Below are 19381 nucleotides of genomic sequence, written 5' to 3'. Positions count from 1 at the left end.
CCGACTTACGAACTAAAAGCAAGTTCACCCCTAATATCAGAGATTACAAGAACATCGACATGTTCGTAGATTCGACCTGTAAAATGATACAAGATTTAAGGTTGGACTCCCTCCAACTCCGACCGCATAGTAACCTTTCCAGGAATGAATGGCAGGCCCTCTGTGATTTACAGGGAGATGATGACATCGTCCTCAAGCCAGCAGACAAGGGGGGGAATATTGTGGTACAAAACAAAATACAGTATGTACAAATGGCTCAGAATATACTCAAGGACAGTACTACCTATAAAAACCTACCCACAGACCCCTCAGCCAAATTTCTATCGGTACTGAAAAACCTCCTGGATAAGGCCTTCGATGATGGAGTTTTGGGGAAGGATGAATACTCATTTATCTACGTTAAGTGTCCCACTGTATCCACATTTTACTGCCTACCAAAGGTGCACAAACAGTATGAGACCTTGACCGCTAGACCCATTGTGTCCGGATCGAATAATTTAACATGTAAAGCCAGTATCTACATAGATAAGATCCTTCGTCCCTTTGTAGAAAAGCTACCCTCCCATCTCAGGGACACCAAAGACACTCTAAAATGCCTAGCCTCCACCAGCCTTCCAAAGGATGCCATCCTTTGTAGCCTGGATGTAGAGGCCCTCTATTCATCCATTCCCCACTCCCTTGGGTTAAGACATACCAAGCATTACTTGGAAACACGTGGTCCTAGACATCAATGCCACACCTCTTTTGTACTAGACCTGCTGCAGTTTGTCTTGACCCATAACTTATTCTTGTTTAACGGACAGTACTACCACCAGGTGCAGGGAACAGCTATGGGGACATCTTGTGCCCCATCATATGCCAACCTGCACCTGGGTTGGTGGGAGGAGAATGTGGTCTTTAGTTACTCAAACACTGAATACACCAAGTTCATCTTTATGTGGAAGCGTTTTATAGATGACGTCTTAGTGGTCTGGACTGGCACAAGGGATCACTTCACGACCTTCGTGGAGAGCCTGAATTCCAATGACCTTAATTTGAAGTTTACGATGGAGATAGGGGGTTCCTCCTTGAATTTCCTTGACTGCACGTTCAGTACTACTTCTAAACAGACCATTGAAACGACTCTATTTAGGAAACCCACCTCAACTAATACTATGTTGAGGTGGGAGAGTCACCACCCGACCACACTGAAGAGAGGCATCCCTGTGGGACAGTACCTCCCCTTCAGGAGAAACTGTTCAAACTTGGAAGAATTTACCACCCAAGCTAAACTCCTCCAACTCAGATTCAAAGAGAGAGGTTATCCCAACCGCTGTCTAAAGCAAGCATACCAGAGGGCTTTACACAGCGATAGATTGGAACTCCTCAGTGACAAATCGACTCCCACTGAACAAACGCCGATTCGATGTATTGCGAATTTTGATTCAGGATGGAATCAGGCAAAAAAGATACTAGGCAGGTTTTGGCCACTTATATCACAGGACCCCCACTTTAAAGGGATAGTCACCCCTTACGTATCTCTAACAGCACGAAGAGGTAGAAATTTAAAAGAGACATTGGTGCCTAGCCATTTATCCTCCAAAAAATCTGGATACAATTGGCTTTCTATACAGGGTACATACAAATGTGGCAAGTGTGTGGCGTGCAGCTACATTTGCAAATACTCCAAACACCTCATGGATTCATGCGATCAGGTGGTCTGCAATGTTAAGCAATTTTTTAATTGCAGCACCAAAGGCATAGTTTACCTCCTGATCTGCACATGTGGCCTCAGATATGTGGGCAAAACGATCCGCCCATTTAAAAGACGAATCATGGAGCACATACACTCCGTGAGAAATCTGAGGGATACACCCGTGGCGAGACACATAAGAAACCAACACTCTGGAGACCCCAAAGGTGTTAGGTTCGCAGGGATTGAGCGAGTGACTATAGGTCATAGAGGTGGTGACTTGGATAACACTCTACTTAAAAGAGAGTGTTATTGGATCTACAGATTCCAAACTCTGGCCCCTAACGGTTTAAATGAGGGATTTACATTTACTCCCTTTATTGATAAATAAACACACCAAGGCCATAACTACATGATTACATTACATATGTACATATTATCTATAGAGACTGTATATACTTTTGTTGTTCTTTCTTTAATTTATTTACTTATTTTATTTAATTTTACTTTTATTCATTTTTTCACAACGGGGGCTCTTCTCAACCCTGTATATACACACACATCCCATTATGAACAAGTACCCCCTTATCTGTGTTGGTCAAATCCTCCTGTGTCACTGCTGGAAGTGGTACCTACTTACTGGAACTTTAGGCATCTTAATCAGTCCCCTCACACTTGAGGACATGTTTTGCTTATGGTTCAGTTTAGGTCTTATTCAGATTCATCCTCTGTCACATCTTTATTGGTCCTCGTTCCAGTACTGACACAGTCAGGATATCTGCTAATATATGTACAACCAAGCTGCATCCTGGTTGTATGCTCTCCTCACTAACACTCAAGCGTTTTCCACAACAAAGGATTACACATACACGGACTAGATTAGCCTGATTTACATTATGACAGTGGCACTGAGGGAGTTAACCAGGTCTTGGGTACCTCACTAGCATAATCCTATTCGATCCCGACACGTCATTAAGGGGCGTGGCTTATTCGATCCCGGCCAGTCTGGGCGCGAAAGCAGTGTACACGCCCATAGCTTGGATTCAGGGTTTAGGGATATTTAAGGAGCTCCCGTTGCTCAGTTTTTGTTTAGCCTCAGAAGAAGGCGCATGTAGTGGCGCCGAAACACGTGTCAGGCAGGCAGTCAGGGAGGATACGCTACGAGACTGGTCCTATGGATGATTAGCTAGAAAGCTTAGCATTTTTGAGCAGGTTACATTAGAGATTTAAGGGAATTATAAGAGGGGTGGCGACAAGGGGACAAGTGGTGTGTGTTGAGCAATTTGTGTTCCATATTCCTAAGATATCGTTGTACGGCTGCTAGTCAGTTTCTTCCAGCGCCGTATGTCAGGTATTGGCTGCTCTCTCCACGCCGGATTCGTTCCCGTACCCCCTGAGGCTGTGCTCCATAGACACCATAAAACCTGTACATAGGGGGTACTGTTTTACTTGGGAGACTTCGCTAAACTCAAATATTAGTATTTCAAACTGGTAAATTGTATTACAACGATATTTTAAGTAAAAGTGAAGTTTTTTGCATTTTTTTTTTACAAATGAACGGCTTTTTATGGACTATATTATTGTTGTAATATGTTTTACTGTTTTAAAACACTAATATTAGTGTTTAGTGAAGTCTCCCGAGAATAACAGTACCCCCCATGTACAGGTTTTATGGTGTTTTGGAAAGTTGCATTTCATTTTTTTTACACTGTAATTTGCCAGATTGGTTATGTTGCCTTTGAGAGCGTATGGTAGCCCAGGAATGAGAATTACCCCCATGATGGCATACCATTTGCAAAAGTAGACAACCAGAAGTATTGCAAGTGGGGTATGTCCAGTCTTTCTTAGTAGCCTTAGTCACAAACACTGGCCAAATATTATTTTTTTTGCTTTTTTCACACAAAAACACATATGAATGCTAACTTTGGCCAGTGTTTGTGACTAAGTGGCTACTAAAAAAGACTAAACATACCCTACTTTCAATACCTTGGCTTGTCTACTTTTTCAAATGGTATGCCATTATGGGGGTAATTCTCATTCCTAGGCTACCACACCATCTCAAAGGTAACATTACTAATCTGGCAAATTTCAATTTGAAAATGGAACGTTCTATATTTGACCCTGTAACTTTCCAAAACACCATAAAACCTGTTAATGGGGGGTACTGTTGAACTCATGAGACATCGCTGATTACAAATATGTGCATTTTTTTGCAGTAAAACCTAACAGTATTATGAAATTTACAGCTAAAATGTGAGGCGGAACTACAATTTAAAAAAAAAAAAAATTGTTTTTTTATTTTATTTTCTTCATAATAAATTATGTTTCATATATAAATATTTGATATGAAATGCCCTGTTTCTCCTGAACAAAATGATATATAACAAGTGTGGGTGGATTTAATATGAAAGGGATGAATTACGGTTGAACTGACATATAGCGCAAATTCCAGTTTTTGTTTACGTTTTGATCAGAGCGTGTACTATTGACTCAGTCCTGAAGTGGTTAAAAATAAGATAAGGGCATTTAAATCCGACAAATCAGATGCATCCTATAAAAGATATAAGAAAGACAATAGTGCGTTCAAAAAGGCGATTAGATTCGCTAAACTTCAAAATTAAAAAAATGATAGCCAAAGAGAGCAAAACCAACCCTAAAACATTCAAGTACATCAATTCTAAAAATAAAATAAAATAAAAATAAAGTGTAGGTACACTAAAAACTGGAATGGGGGTGTTCGTCAATGAAGACCAGGAAAAGGCAGGAATTTTAAATAACTACCGTATATACTCGAGTATAAGCCGACCCGAATATAAGCCGAGGCCCCTAATTTTACCCCAGAAAACTGGGAAAACTTATTGACTCGAGTATAAGACTAGGGTGGGAAATGCAGCAGCTGCTGGTAAATTTCTAAATAAAATTAGATCCTTAAAAAATTATATTAATTGAATATTTATTTACAGTGTGTGTATATAATGAATGCAGTGTGTGTGTATGAGAATGCAGTGTGTGTGGATGAATGCAGTGTGTGTGGATGAATGCAGTGTGTGTGTGGATGAATGCAGTGTGTGTGTGGATGAATGCAGTGTGTGTGTGTATGAATGCAGTGTGTGTGTATGAGAATGCTGTGTGTGTGTATGAGAATGCTGTGTGTATGAGAATGCAGTGTGTGTGTATGAGAATGCAGTGTGTGTGTATGAGAATGCAGTGTGTGTGTATGAGAGTGCAGTGTGAGTGTATGAGAGTGCAGTGTGTGTGTGTATGAGTGCAGTGTGTGTGTATGAATGCAGTGTTTGTATGTGTGTTTGTAATGCAGAGTGTGATGCAGAGCCTTGGTGGGGGGTGGGCATTTTTATTTTTCAATTATTATTTTAATATTTTTTGTTTCATTACATTTTTTTATTATTATTATTTTTTTATTTTATTATTATTTTTATTTTATTATTATTTTTATTTTATTATTTTTTTATTTTTATTTTTTTATTATTAATATATATGCATTTTTTCGTCCCCCCTCCCCGCTTGCTAGCTGGCCAGGGAGGGGGGCTCTCCTTCCCTGGTGGTCAAGTGGATGGGCACTGTGTAGGAGGGGGCTGTGGGGGCTGCAGAGAGATGTTACTCTCGCGAGATTTACACTGTGAGCTGACAGAAGAGCTGAACGGACCGGCGGAGGAGGAGAGAGCTGACAGGAGCTGCAGGAAAGGTAAGTAACATCTCTCTGCAGCCCCCACAGCCCCAGTCTGTATTATGGCAATGCAAATTGCCATAATACAGACTATTGACTCGAGTATAAGCCGAGTTGGGGGTTTTCAGCACAAAAAATGTGCTGAAAAACTCGGCTTATACTCGAGTATATACGGTATTTCTCCTCCGTATATATTAAGGAAGAACCCATGGCAATAGATGTGCAAATGATTGCTGCTAAAAACTTGCAAAATAATTGTGATTGGTTAACTCAAGACAAGGTGATGCAGCAACTAAAGAAAGTTAATATAAACATAGCTTCAGGGCCTGACCGTATTAATTCACAAGTATTTAAGGAACTAAGAGTAGAAATAAGTGAACCTCTGTTTTTAATCTTTCATGATTCTTTTCTTTCAGGAAGTGTTCCAGAGGATTGGAGGAAGGCAGATATGGTTCCTATATTCAACAAGTGTTCAAAATCCTTGCCTGGAAATTACAGACCTGTGAGCTTAAAGGGAAACTCCAGTGCCAGGAAAATGATCCGTTTTCCTGGCACTGGAGGGTCCCTCTCCCTCCCACCCCCAATCCCCGGTTACTGAAGGGGTGAAAACCCCTTCAGTCACTTACCTGAGGCAGCGGCGATGTCCCTTGCCGCTGTCTCCTCCTCCGCACCGCTCCTCCTACTGGCTCCGTTGGCCGGCGGGCGAGACTGATCGAATCGACTGACGAATTTCAATGCTTTCCTATGGGGATTTGAGCGACGCTGGAGGTCCTCACACAGCGTGAGGACGTCCAGCGACGCTCTAGCACAGGTTTCCTGTGCTATGGACCAGGAAGAGACCTCTAGTGGCTGTCTAATAGACAGACACTAGAGGTGGAGTTAACCCTGCAAGGTAATTATTGCAGTTTATAAAAAAAAATCAATAATTACACTTACAGGGTTAGGAGTAGTGGGAGTTGGCACCCAGACCACTCCAATGAGCAGAAGTGGTCTGGGTGCCTACAGTGTCCCTTTAACCTGTGGCTGGGAAAATATTTGAAAGCTTATTAAGGGATAATATTCAAGAATTCGTGGAGAAGAGCATGGTTTTATGAAGCACAGGTCATGTCAAATGAATTTGATTGCATTCTATGAAGAAGTAAGTAGAAGTATAGATCAGGGTGTTGCAATGGATGTGATCTAGTTGGATTTTGCCAAGGCATTTGATACAGTTCCACACAATAGATTAGTGTTCAAACTCAAGGAAATCAGTCTAGATGAAAATGTTTGTTCTAGGGTTGAACATTGGCTTAAAGAGAACAAAGAGTTGTCATTAAGTGTACATTTTCAAGCTGGACAGAGGTGGCAAGTGTGCCCCTCAGGGTTCTGTTCTGGGACCCCTTCTATTTAAAGGAACACTATAGTCACCTTAACAACGTTCGCTTAATTAAGCAGTTTTAGTGTATAGATCATGCTTCTCAGGTTTCACTGTCATTTAGGAGTTAAATCACTTTGTTTGTTTATACAGCCCTTGGCACACCTCCCCTGGCTCTGAGGATCTTGCAGTGTCTAGCAACTATTAACATATCAGGGGATAAGAAAATCTAAATTAAACAGAACGTGCAATAAAGGAAGTATGAATATTAGATGACTCTTTACAGGAAGTGTTTAGGAAGGCTGTGCACAACAGGGAGTTGTGACTAGGGTTCATAAACAAAGTGATTTAACTCCTACATGGCAGAAAATTGAGCAGTGAGACTGCAGGGACAATTTATACACCCAAACTACTTCATTAAGCTAAAGTTGTTTTGGTGGCTAGTGTCCCTTTAACATGTTTATAAATGATCTTGAAAGAAAAAGCATTGGAAGTCATGTTTCAGTGTTTGCAGATGACACAAAACTCTGGAAAGTAATACAATGTGAGCAAGATATTACTTTGCTGCATAGGGTTTTAGATAGGCTGGGGGACTGGGCACTTAAATGGCAGATGAAATGTAATGTTGAAAAATGCAAAGTTATGCACTTCGGCGTAAAGAATGCACAAGCAATGTATACCCTTAATGGAAGTGAATTAGGGATAACAACACACGAAAATTACTTTGCATCTTAGTTTGTTGTCTATAACAATTCCAATGTGCAATTTCAATCAGCAGTGGCTAAGGCCAGTAAGGTATTGTCATGCATGAAAAAGGGCATTCATTCCCGGGATGAGAATATAATTTTGCCTCTTTATAAATCACTGGTAAGACCACATATTTACATAGCTGAAAAGAGATTTGAGTCCATCAAGTTCAGCCTTCCTCACATTTGTTTTTTGCTGTTGATCCAAAAGAAGGCAAAAAACCCAGTTTGAAGCACAATTTTGCAACAAGTTAGGAAAAAAAATCCTTCTTGACCCCAGAATGGCAATCAGATTTATACTTAGATCAAGCAGTTATTACCCAACATTGAAAGATTATATCCTTGAATATTCTGTTTTTGCAAGTATGCATCTAGTAGCTGTTTGAACATCTGTATGGACTCTGATAAAACTGATGTAGAATTATTAAAAATCTTTATTGCACTTGTACTGAATTATCGTACTAACCCCATATTAATCTCACATTGTGACAGACCCTCCATTTTGTCCTCTTTACCTGATAGATCCTCCATTTTTGATCCATTTCAAACTACATTACATGACAGAGTTTCCCAGCATATTTAATACAATGAACAGAGACTGTATTCTCTATAAAGACATGACTAACTCAGGAACTGCTGAATTTCCCTATAACTTGCAACATAGTATAATTTGAAGGCCATGAGAACACTGTACTAATGAAATGTTCTATTCATAAGAGAACCTTGCACCTGACCACAAGACCTGACATCACTGACTGTGTAAAATGACGCTCAAGCCCCCCTTTCCACCGAGTAAACCTCATGCTAGGGAAGATGGCGCTTGAGCCCTCTGCCCCCACCCGTGTCCAGAACAATACCACCTATTGGTGGGTGGACACTTAGCTAACCACTTAGTTTTTGAGCCAATTAATAATATTGATAGGTGGACACTAACCCAGACACTTAACAATTAATCCAATTAATGATGTTTATTTACTGATATCTTGATAATCAATGATGACGTAAAATGCCTCTTAAAAGGGCCTGCGAGCCCGCTCTTGCTTCACTTGCCAATAAATTTCCTCGAAGTTATTTTAACCTGAACTCCGTGTGTCAGTCTGAATTACTTCAGCGTATATACGCAATTTAATTTTCTCTAATTTGGACAGGAACAGATAGACATTTAAACATCTTTGTTTATTTCTAAATTACACTATAACAAATTTGGCGCCCAACGTGGGGCACCGGGCTATGTCTGGCCGGTGAGCCGTCCTAAGGAAGACGCTGTTGGACGGAGGAATCCGGGGGAAGGAAAGGAGACTGATCACCTCCAGGTACACGGTAGAGACTTCTGCAGAGCCACCGGTATGTTCCGGCCCCTTTGATTGACCCGTCCACGTGCCTGTGACTGCTTCCCGGGAGGACATCAAAGACAGGTAATATCTTGCCCGGTGTCTCGTTACTCACTTGTTTACCTGCATTTAGTCTATCTGTTGCCTGGGTGTGTTTGAATTGGCCTGTTTTAGTTGAGTGTTTGTTTGCTTGTTTTCCCCTTTTTGGGATAAAGGGGGGGTGGACCTGTGGGGGTTTTGCCTGGGGTCCTCTGTTGTGCTTGTTTTCCCCTTTTTGGGATAAAGGGGGGGTGGACCTGCGGGGGTTCTGCCTGGGGTCCTCTGTTTGTCTGTTTGCTTGTTTACCCCTTTTGGGATAAAGGGGGGTGGACCCGGGGGATTTGCCTGGAGTCCTGTTGCCTGTTTACTCCTTTTAGGAGCCACGTGGCTGTGGCTGTAGGGAAAAAGGGGGGTGGACCTGTGGAAGTTTTCCTGGGGGTCTTCTTTGCCTGTTTACCTCTTTTAGGAGCCTCGTGGCTGTGGCTGTATGGAAAAAGAGGGGTGTTGGATCTGTGGAGATTGTGTAGACTCATAGTTTCCTGGGGATCCTTCTGGTGTCACTTTGATAGCCTAGCTAGCCTCATTGTGCACATAACTCTGCTTGCAGAGAGGTGGTACCCTCCAGCTTTGAGCGCTGAACTGGAGTCATTCCAATTGTTATTTGTGGTGCGTGGATTCGGGCAGGCATTGCTGTCTTCATCACCACGGGGTAGTGGGACTTATGAGTGGGTTTCATAGGGGCACTACGAGGGTGAGGATAGAGGTGGCCACTCTTAGTGGACTGCTGTGACGAGGGAGGCATATGGATTTCGGACCGGTGTTAGCTGTTATCCTTGGCCGCTGGTAGTGAGACTTGAGGAAGTCATTCTCCGAGCGCGGACACTACGAGATTGAGGGAGGTGACTTTGGTCACACGAGTAAAGGAAAGGGATTACTGTTGATTTTATTTGAACTGTGATGCATGCACTGTATTTCAATTGTATTGTTGTATTGTTTGTTTAATTAGGAGTCATTCAAACTCCTGTGTCTGTCTCTAAATTTCTCCTTACTTTTTACCTTTCCTACACTTCCTGTATTATTACTCTATCCACTCCTATTTCTCTTGATAGAGAAGTGATTGGTCACACACTTCTCACCTCGCTCCAATCCGTGTCTACCACCTCGGGTAGGCGGATTCAGTGACTGGTCTACGTTTTGGGAAGACGCACTTGAGGGGGACCCACCCTTCTTGAGTGGCATTTTTCTTTCCCTATATCTAGGACGCCTGTATAGGGGGGAATATGGGACAGGAATTGAGTAAGCCCGGTAGGGGCTGGCTCGCATGTGATTTAGTTGAAGACAGAGAGGGAGAGGAGATGGTTAAAGGTGTTGAAAGGATTGCTAAAGTGTGTAAAATTGCTGTGCCTTCATGTGGTAGATTGCAGCCAGAAAGCTGGCGCAGGTTACTGACAGAGAAGAAAGGCAAGCTTACAGATAACGATCTATTGAAGACTGCTGAGGCGTGGTACAGAGTAGCGAAAGCTATTCAGCAGGAAGGTTGGGTTGAGGAAGAAATAAATCACAAAGGTGTGAAATTGTTTGTGTATCATAATAACTGTGTTGCTGGGGTATTCCCTCAGCCAGCGCCCCAAAATGGCGCCCAGGGGATGTCTATCCCCAAGGTTCAGTCAGCAATAGGTGATAGCCAGCTGACTATGTTCCCCACTCCCAATCCTCCCGATGCCCATCCCGTCACCTCCCCTGTCTGCCCGGTCCTGAATTCTGATGGATCTTTCTTTTCCCCTTCCCCGTCCCTAACATTCCCATCATCCTCATCCATCCCCACACTACCTTCTGTGTCTAATCCAAACATTTCATCTGCCATTCCTTCCCTACACTCTCTCTCCGTTGATAATCCCACCCTCCCATCTGCATCCGCCCAGCTAACTAACCCCTTCTCCCTTGCTACTGCCAATCCTACTGCACCCGCTCCGGCTCCTCCTTCTACACCTACCTCTACTAATCCCTCTCCGTCCTCTCCCTTACCCGCCCCTACCACGGCCCAAGTTTCCACCTCCTTCCCTAATCCCCACCCAACTCTCCTGCCGTCCCCAGCCTGGCCATACCCTTTCCCATACCCCATGGCCCTGCCCTATCCAAATTATCCATACCCCCTTCCCCAAGCCACTCCCCAGGTTCCGGTCATGACCAGTCCGGCACAGTCTACCCCGGATGTGCCCACATCCAACATGGCCGCCACTTCTTCCCTTAACCCCAATGCGGCTTCCTTTCACGCCTCCAATATGGCGGCCCCCAGTCATTCAGCACCCCTGATGCCGGTGCTTCCCGGGGACTACTTATCCCAAGACTATGACCCACTAGCCACCCCCGCATCTGGGACTCCCTCCCATCCCCCGGTTCTGTCACCTCAGGCGGTCCCCTCTCGCAGAAGGGCCCAGATCGTAGAAATAGAGGAGGAAGAGGATGACAGGGTATCCCAGGACTCACTGGAGGCTGCGGGGGTCTCGGCCCACCGTTCCATCGATGATCCTTTTGGACATAAAGGTCGGGGAGAACGGGCCCCTCCCAAACATGTTGCTTTTAATCCCACTCAAGCTAGTGCTTTAATGAAATCACTCCCCGACCCAGAAAAGCAGCCCATGCCTTTTTACCGAGGGATAGTTCAGATTCAAAAGACTTATTCCGCAGCATGGCGTGATTTACTGAGCATTTGTGCTATTAAAGCCGGGGATGCATATTGGCCCAGCATGGCCCGCCACCTCAGTACAGATCTGCTTGTAAGTGATGTTGATTACCCCTCCGGAGTAACTTTTTGCAACCAATTGAAAGACTGGGCTAAGGACAAACTTGCAGATCAGGCTGCTGGCCTCACGGATGTTATACAAGATAAAGGAGAATCAGTGGAAAGGTTTCATGCAAGACTGTATCAAATGTTTACAGATTTGGGGTTTGATCTTACTGATAAGATTCATTCACAAATGCTGTCTGGTGCATTTGTCCAAGGTGTTAAAGACTCCATACACAAGGGAATCATTGCTGCACGCCCTGAATATAAGGTTGTTCCTCTGGATACTTTACTCTTAGTTGCTAGAGGTCTGGAATCTGCCCAGACCCCCAGAAGGCCCAGTTCAGCTCCTCTCATGGTGTCCCGTACCACCCCTGTTCCCAAAGGCACCAAACCAGAGGATGGATATTGCTTTAATTGCAAGGCTAAAGGACATTTTAAAAATGATTGCCCAGAACCTAAAAGAGAGCCAAGAAAGCCGTTCAAGCCTGCACCGGCCCCCAAGGCCGAGACAACGGTTCCAATAGTTGAGGAACCTGATGATTAGGAAATTGGCAAGCCTGTGTCTGTAACCCCTGTCATGGCAGTGTCTACAGGGGATAAGGGGGGGCCACTTGCTACAGTGACTTTACCCATTGAGGGCCAACCAACCACATTTCTTGTTGACACAGGTGCAGCCCGAAGTGTTCTACGAGAACAAGACCTGCCAGACCCATCTTTTCTGTCAAATATTGATGTCTCTTGTGTTGGAGTGGATGGCCAGCCAAGACACAGTCCTTTAACAACTCCACTACGAGTTGGCACCAGCCTGCTTGCTCGTTTTGTGGTATCCTCCACATGCCCAATTAACCTGTTAGGCGCTGATGTCCTCTCACGCCTGCAGGCATCTATCACCTTCACTCCAGATGGACAAGTAGAAATGTCTACACCTCTATCTGACTCAGACACCTCAGCCTTGTGCTCCCTACCTCTGATGCTGCATTTACAAGAACCCCGTGGGGAAGCAGCAGAACAGAGGTCCAACTTTCCAGATGTGTTAAAAACAAAGGTGCCTGCTAAATTATGGTCCTCAGGCCCAGAGGACATAGGTCACCTAAATGTCCCACCTGTGGTGGTAAAGCTTATCCCAGGAGCTAAGTTACCAAGAAAACCACAATATCCTTTAAAACCAGCACAGGCTGCAGCCATTTCAATTCAAATCAAAGCACTCTTGGAGAAGGGTGCTCTAGTGAAATGTAAATCAGAATGTAATACTCCATTATTTCCTGTGAAAAAGAAAACTCCAAAAGGTGAGCCAGAAAAGTACAGGATGGTTCAGGATCTCCGTGCTGTCAATGAAGCAACTGTCCTGGACACCCCTCTTGTACCAAACCCTCACACTCTGCTCTCTGGAGTCCCACCATCTGCAAAGTATTTCACAGTCATTGACCTGGCTAATGCCTTTTTCAGTGTTCCACTGGATCCAACCTGTCAATACCTGTTTGCTTTCACCCATGAAATGCAACAGTATACCTGGACTGTCATGCCCCAAGGGGCACAAAACTCTCCAAGTCAATTTGCAAGAGCCATGTGCTCCATCCTTGACCCATGGCAAGCTGAACACCCAGAAGTTGTCTTGCTCCAGTATGTGGATGATTTACTGCTCTGTGGAGATGATATACCCACAACTGAAGACTGTTCAATCAGTCTCCTTTGCTATTTAGCAGAACAAGGATGCAAAGCTTCACTCCTCAAGCTGCAGTTCTGTCAACCTTCAGTAATTTTCCTTGGTCATTGCCTATCTCAAGGTACCAGACATCTCACTCGGGACCGAGTGAGAGCAGTACTGGATATCCCACCTCCAAGGACTTCAAAATCTCTTCATGCCTTTTTAGGCCTCATTTCCTACTGCAGAGCATGGATCCCAGAAGCCTCTCTGCTTATGCAACCTCTCTATGATGCACTCAAATCAGACCCATTCTGCCTGCCTAATGAAGCTCTGGATAATTTCAACTCTCTAAAACGTGCCATTGCTTCTGCTCCTGCTTTGGGCCTACCAGACTATACCAAACCCTTCAAACTATTTGTCTCTGAAAGACAAGGCCATGCTACAGGAGTTCTTACCCAAACTAATGACTTAAGAGGCCGCCAAAGGCCTATTGGATATTTTTCCTGCCAGCTGGATATTGTGGCCAGGGGGACTCCTTCCTGCCTTAGGGCTGTTTTTGCTGCAAGAGAACTTATTGAAAGAACTGCAGACCTGGTCCTTGGCCACCCTCTAGTTGTCTTGGCCCCTCATGACATCTCTGCCATTATCAACCAAGTCCAGCTCAAGCACGTGTCTCCTGCCAGACACCTGCGTCTACAATGTCATCTTCTTCTGCCTGACAACATTTCCATACAAAGATGTCAAGTTCTTAATCCATCCACTCTTCTTCCACTCCCTGAGGGGGGTATCTACTATGGGTTTATCATGGATGAAACCTACATCTACCTTCTCTGCGGGTGCATCAAGAGAATGCATCCAGATTTAACATTTTATGAAGAAAAAACACCTCTTTGTGAAGGCCCGGATTACGCCTTCTGTACCATGTGGTACCTTGCTATGAAGATGAGCTTTATCACTGGATAGAGGTGAAGCTCACTGCTCAAGATTTCTATTGCGACTCTGAAGGCAATAGCATGGTCCTGATCCAATTACCTCCAGAACTCAATTACCTGTACCGTCATTGGGATACTGCTATCCCACATGTCCCCGTTACCAAGTTAAAAACAAGGTCATGGAATGATCTTGGGCCAATGGCAAAATTATGGGCCACCATGGATGAATCACAGCTACAGGAAAATGGTATTGCCAAATACCCAACAACTGATCTTCTTAAAGCATGGCCACGCCATTTCCTGGAAAAAGAATTTCAAGATCTGGTCATAGTGAATGATTATGACCCAGAAACACCTCATGACTGTTTTGAACAGATGAAAATGGAAACAATACACTTACCAACTGTGCATGAGAATCCATTACCAAATCCTGATCTTACCCTGTTTGTGGACGGTTCAAGGTATGCTGATGAAGAAGGAAAATACCATACAGGGTACGCCGTAACCACAACAGATGAAGTTATCAAGTCATCATCTTTACCACCTGCGATGTCTGCGCAGGAAGCTGAATTACAAGCCCTGACTTCAGCATGCAAAATTTCCGAAGGAAAACGTGCCAACATCTATACAGATTCAAGATATGCTCTGGGTGTGGCACATGACTTCGGCCTCATTTGGAAGACAAGAGGATTTCTTACCACTGCCGGTACACCAGTCAAACACAGTTCTGCAATCAAGGAGCTAATGGATGCCCTCCTACTCCCTGAAGAAGTGGCCGTTTTGAAAGTGAAGGCACATGGGAAGTTGGATACAGATGAAGCAAAGGGCAACCATTTGGCTGACCAGGCTGCTAAGCAAGCAGCCAGAGATTTGCAGGAAGTGGATGAAGAAGTGTCCAGACAAGAAGAAGAAGTTCCTATTTTTACTCTGCAAACCCTTCCTACTGATCTAAGAATTTTGCGAGAACAGCAAGCTGCAATTACCCCTGAAGAAATCCAGAAATGGAAGAAGAAAGGCGCTATCCTAAAGGACGGAATATACTACAACAACTTCAAATTCTGCCTTCCGAAAAATTTATATCCAGCAGTTGTCCAATGGGCACATGGACCTGCACATTTGTCAAAAGACCTAATGGCCGCCCTCATACAAAAGTATTATGAAGCACCTGGAATCACAACATTGATCAACAGCTTCTGTAGGGCCTGTGTCATTTGTGCAAAATGCAATCCAGGGAAACCAATCAAGGTGCCTTCAAAACACCTGGCAAAACCCATGTACCCATTCCAGAGAATTCAAATTGACCACATACAAATGCCCAAGAGTGGGCCTCATGAATATGCACTAGTAATAGTGGACATGTTCTCAGGCTGGCCAGAAGCCTACCCAGTGGCCAATATCACTGCAAAAACAACCGCAAGACGCCTACTTACAGACCTTGTATGTAGATTTGGACTTCCAGAAGTCATTGAAAGTGATCAGGGCCCAGCTTTTACAGCAACAGTGACTAAAGAAATTTGGACTGCTCTGGGGGTGACCCTAGCCTTTCACACCCCTTACCACCCACAAAGTAGTGGTAAAGTAGAGCGCATGAACGGCACTTTAAAAGCCAGAATGTTAAAAATGTCACAAGAAACAAAGATGCCCTGGCCAGAAAGCCTGTCAATAGCTTTATTCAGCGTTAGGCACACACCTAGAGGGAAGCACTCATTATCCCCATATGAGATTCTATTTGGGACAGCACCCAGACTAGGTTGTTATTATCCGCAACAGTTACAGCTTCAATCAGATGTTTTAGTAGACTATGTAACTGAACTTGCAAGTGCCTTAAACAAAATACATGCCCAAGTTTTTTCTTCAATTCCAGATCCCGATTTGGATACAGGTACCCACAACCTGCTTCCCGGAGATTGGGTTCTGGTCAAGAAATTTGTGCGGAAAAATATCCTGGAACCAAGATTTGACGGTCCATTCCAAGTTCTCCTGATCACCGCAACCTCCGTCAAATTGGCCGGCAGGCCACATTGGATCCACGCTTCCCACTGCAAGAAGTCTCCTGCCCCAGAGGAAGCAGATACCGCACAACCATGTACCTCTGGTACATCATCTCCTTAATTAGTTCAATTAAGGCCCAGCAAGTAGCCATCACCAAAGAGGTTAGTGGGTACACCTTCTGGTATAATTCATCATGTACCCACGTGGCTACTTATACCTTTGATTATTGTGACATCGTAGAATGCCCATTCCCTACATCACAAATTCAGAATATCTATAGAGATATCCCTCATGCAAAAGACCCATATGTTTGTGTAGTTGACAAACAATGGGGGCACAATTGTGACCATTGGGGGGCGGCGGGATGGAATGCCGGGCCTGCCTGGGGTTATAAACCAAAAAGTGCCTTATCTAAAGTAGATGATCATGGTAGATCCCTTCTCTAGAGAATGACTTTGAGAAAGCCTGGGGGGGGGTACACCAATGAAATTAATCCTCAATATTGAGCATCCAAGTCCAACAGATGCAGACCAATATGTAATGGGAATGTATTGGAAAAAGGGTTCCTATCACAAGTTAGGGCATTTCTACCTCAAAGATATGTGCAACTCTTCTGAGTGGCAAGGGGCCACCCATATGGTCCCTAATCCATTAAAACCACACATCCAGACCTTTCAAGACATGATGGCCATTGCTAACCCCACCTTTGAAGATACCATGGCCGCTGAAACAGGGTTTAATGATGTTAATCTATGGTTAGAATGGATGAAATATGATGCCAATAAGCATAACAAGACCGCATGCTATGTGTGTGGCGGTGCCCGGCATCATCTGGGCACCGTGCCTTTAATCCTGCCAGTAGATATAGAAGAATGTGTTTTGAGTCTTTTTGCCTATCACTACGATTTCAACAGGTCCATATGTAAAGCATGGTCAGTAGAGTATCCTCTTCTAACCAAGGATGTCAAACCCCCAGATGGTATTACAGTATATAAAGGTAATTACACTTGTTATGCTAATTATGATGGAATTGGTAGATTCTTGGGTAACTTCTCTAAGGGGTATTGTGCTACCTACAGAAATGTCTCCATGAACTTGTTGCAGTTTCATACTAGATCATTAGGGGATATTTACTGGTTGTGTGGGGATTTACAGCTAAGATCCAGAATGGACAAAGAATGGTGGGGGGAGTGTACTTTGGCTAAAGCCATTATGCCCATACACATTATCTCTGACACACACCTCAACACCCATGAGTCCAGTCACACTAAGGTTAAGCGCGAAGCCCCAGTAAAAGGAAGTTTTGATCCTCACATTTATATTGATGCCATTGGGGTGCCTAGGGGGGTGCCCAATGAATTTAAAGCAAGAGATGAAGTTGCTGCAGGATTCGAATCACTTTTTACCATAGTTACTGCAAACAAGAATTTAAATTGGATAAATTACATCTATTATAACCAACAGCACTTTGTTAATTACACCAGAGATGCCCTCCAGGGATTAGCCGAACAGTTGCAGGCCACATCCCAAATGGCCTTCCAGAATAGAATGGCCTTAGACATGATTCTAGCCGAAAAAGGAGGAGTATGTAAAATTTTGCCCGACACCATGACATGTTGTACCTACATCCCAGAAAACACAGGCCCTAATGGTAAAGTTACCTTAGCCATAGAAAAATTGAATGAGCTCTCTGAAGAGTTAAAAAGGAATTCTGGGGTAAAAGATCCCTGGGAAAGATGGTTTGGTTGGATGACAGGATGGCAAAAGGCTTTAATGCATATTGGTATAGCAATACTAATTTTTCTTTTTATCTTTGCTCTTCTCTTTTGTTGTGTCTTCCCTTGTCTGAGAAAATCCCTCATGAAGACTGTTGACCAAGCCGCACCCACTTTCACACATCTCGAAGTTGATGACCAAGATTTCCAAGATCTCAACTCACCCTGTTTACCGCTGCAAACTATCCCTTTTGTTGATAAAGTGCGAGAATTCTAGGAAGGGACCAGCATCTGTCAGTGAATGGTAAAGGCCCCGTGTGGAGAAGTGGTGGGCAAGCCACCATGGGCCACCCATGGGAGTGAAGTGTTCGAGAGCCATACTGACGATGAGTTAGCCTATTAGGGTCAGAATTAGGGACAGAATTGCACTTTGCATTAACACCTAGCTAGCGGCCACAGGGTTTCTGTGCCTTTGGGCTAACACGTCTTCTGGTATTAACAAATAAAGTTTTTATCTCTTAGAATCTAACATTTCATAGGGGGGACTGATGTAGAATTATTAAAAATCTTTATTGCACTTGTACTGAATTATCGTACTAACCCCATATTAATCTCACATTGTGACAGACCCTCAATTTTGTCCTCTTTACCTGATAGATCCTCCATTTTTGATCCATTTCAAACTACATTACATGACAGAGTTTCCCAGCATATTTAATACAATGAACAGAGACTGTATTCTCTATAAAGACATGACTAACTCAGGAACTGCTGAATTTCCCTATAACTTGCAACATAGTATAATTTGAAGGCCATGAGAACACTGTACTAATGAAATGTTCTATTCATAAGAGAACCTTGCACCTGACCACAAGACCTGACATCACTGACTGTGTAAAATGACGCTCAAGCCCCCCTTTCCACCGAGTAAACCTCATGCTAGGGAAGATGGCGCTTGAGCCCTCTGTCCCCACCCGTGTCCAGAACAATACCACCTATTGGTGGGTGGACACTTAGCTAACCACTTAGTTTTTGAGCCAATTAATAATATTGATAGGTGGACACTAACCCAGACACTTAACAATTAATCCAATTAATGATGTTTATTTACTGATATCTTGATAATCAATGATGACGTAAAATGCCTCTTAAAAGGGCCTGCGAGCCCGCTCTTGCTTCACTTGCCAATAAATTTCCTCGAAGTTATTTTAACCTGAACTCCGTGTGTCAGTCTGAATTACTTCAGCGTATATACGCAATTTAATTTTCTCTAATTTGGACAGGAACAGATAGACATTTAAACATCTTTGTTTATTTCTAAATTACACTATAACAAATTTACTTCTTCAGGCAGAGAATTCCACATCCTTATTGTTCTTACAGTAAAAAAAAAACAACCTTTCCTTTGCCTTAGACGAAATCTTCTTTCTTCCAGTCTAAACGCATGACCTTGTCTCCTATGTAAAGTCCAGTTTGTAAATA

Source organism: Pelobates fuscus, chromosome 1, assembly GCF_036172605.1.
Source record: "Pelobates fuscus isolate aPelFus1 chromosome 1, aPelFus1.pri, whole genome shotgun sequence".
Taxonomy (NCBI): Eukaryota; Metazoa; Chordata; class Amphibia; order Anura; family Pelobatidae; genus Pelobates; species Pelobates fuscus.
This window is presented reverse-complemented; position numbering follows the sequence as displayed.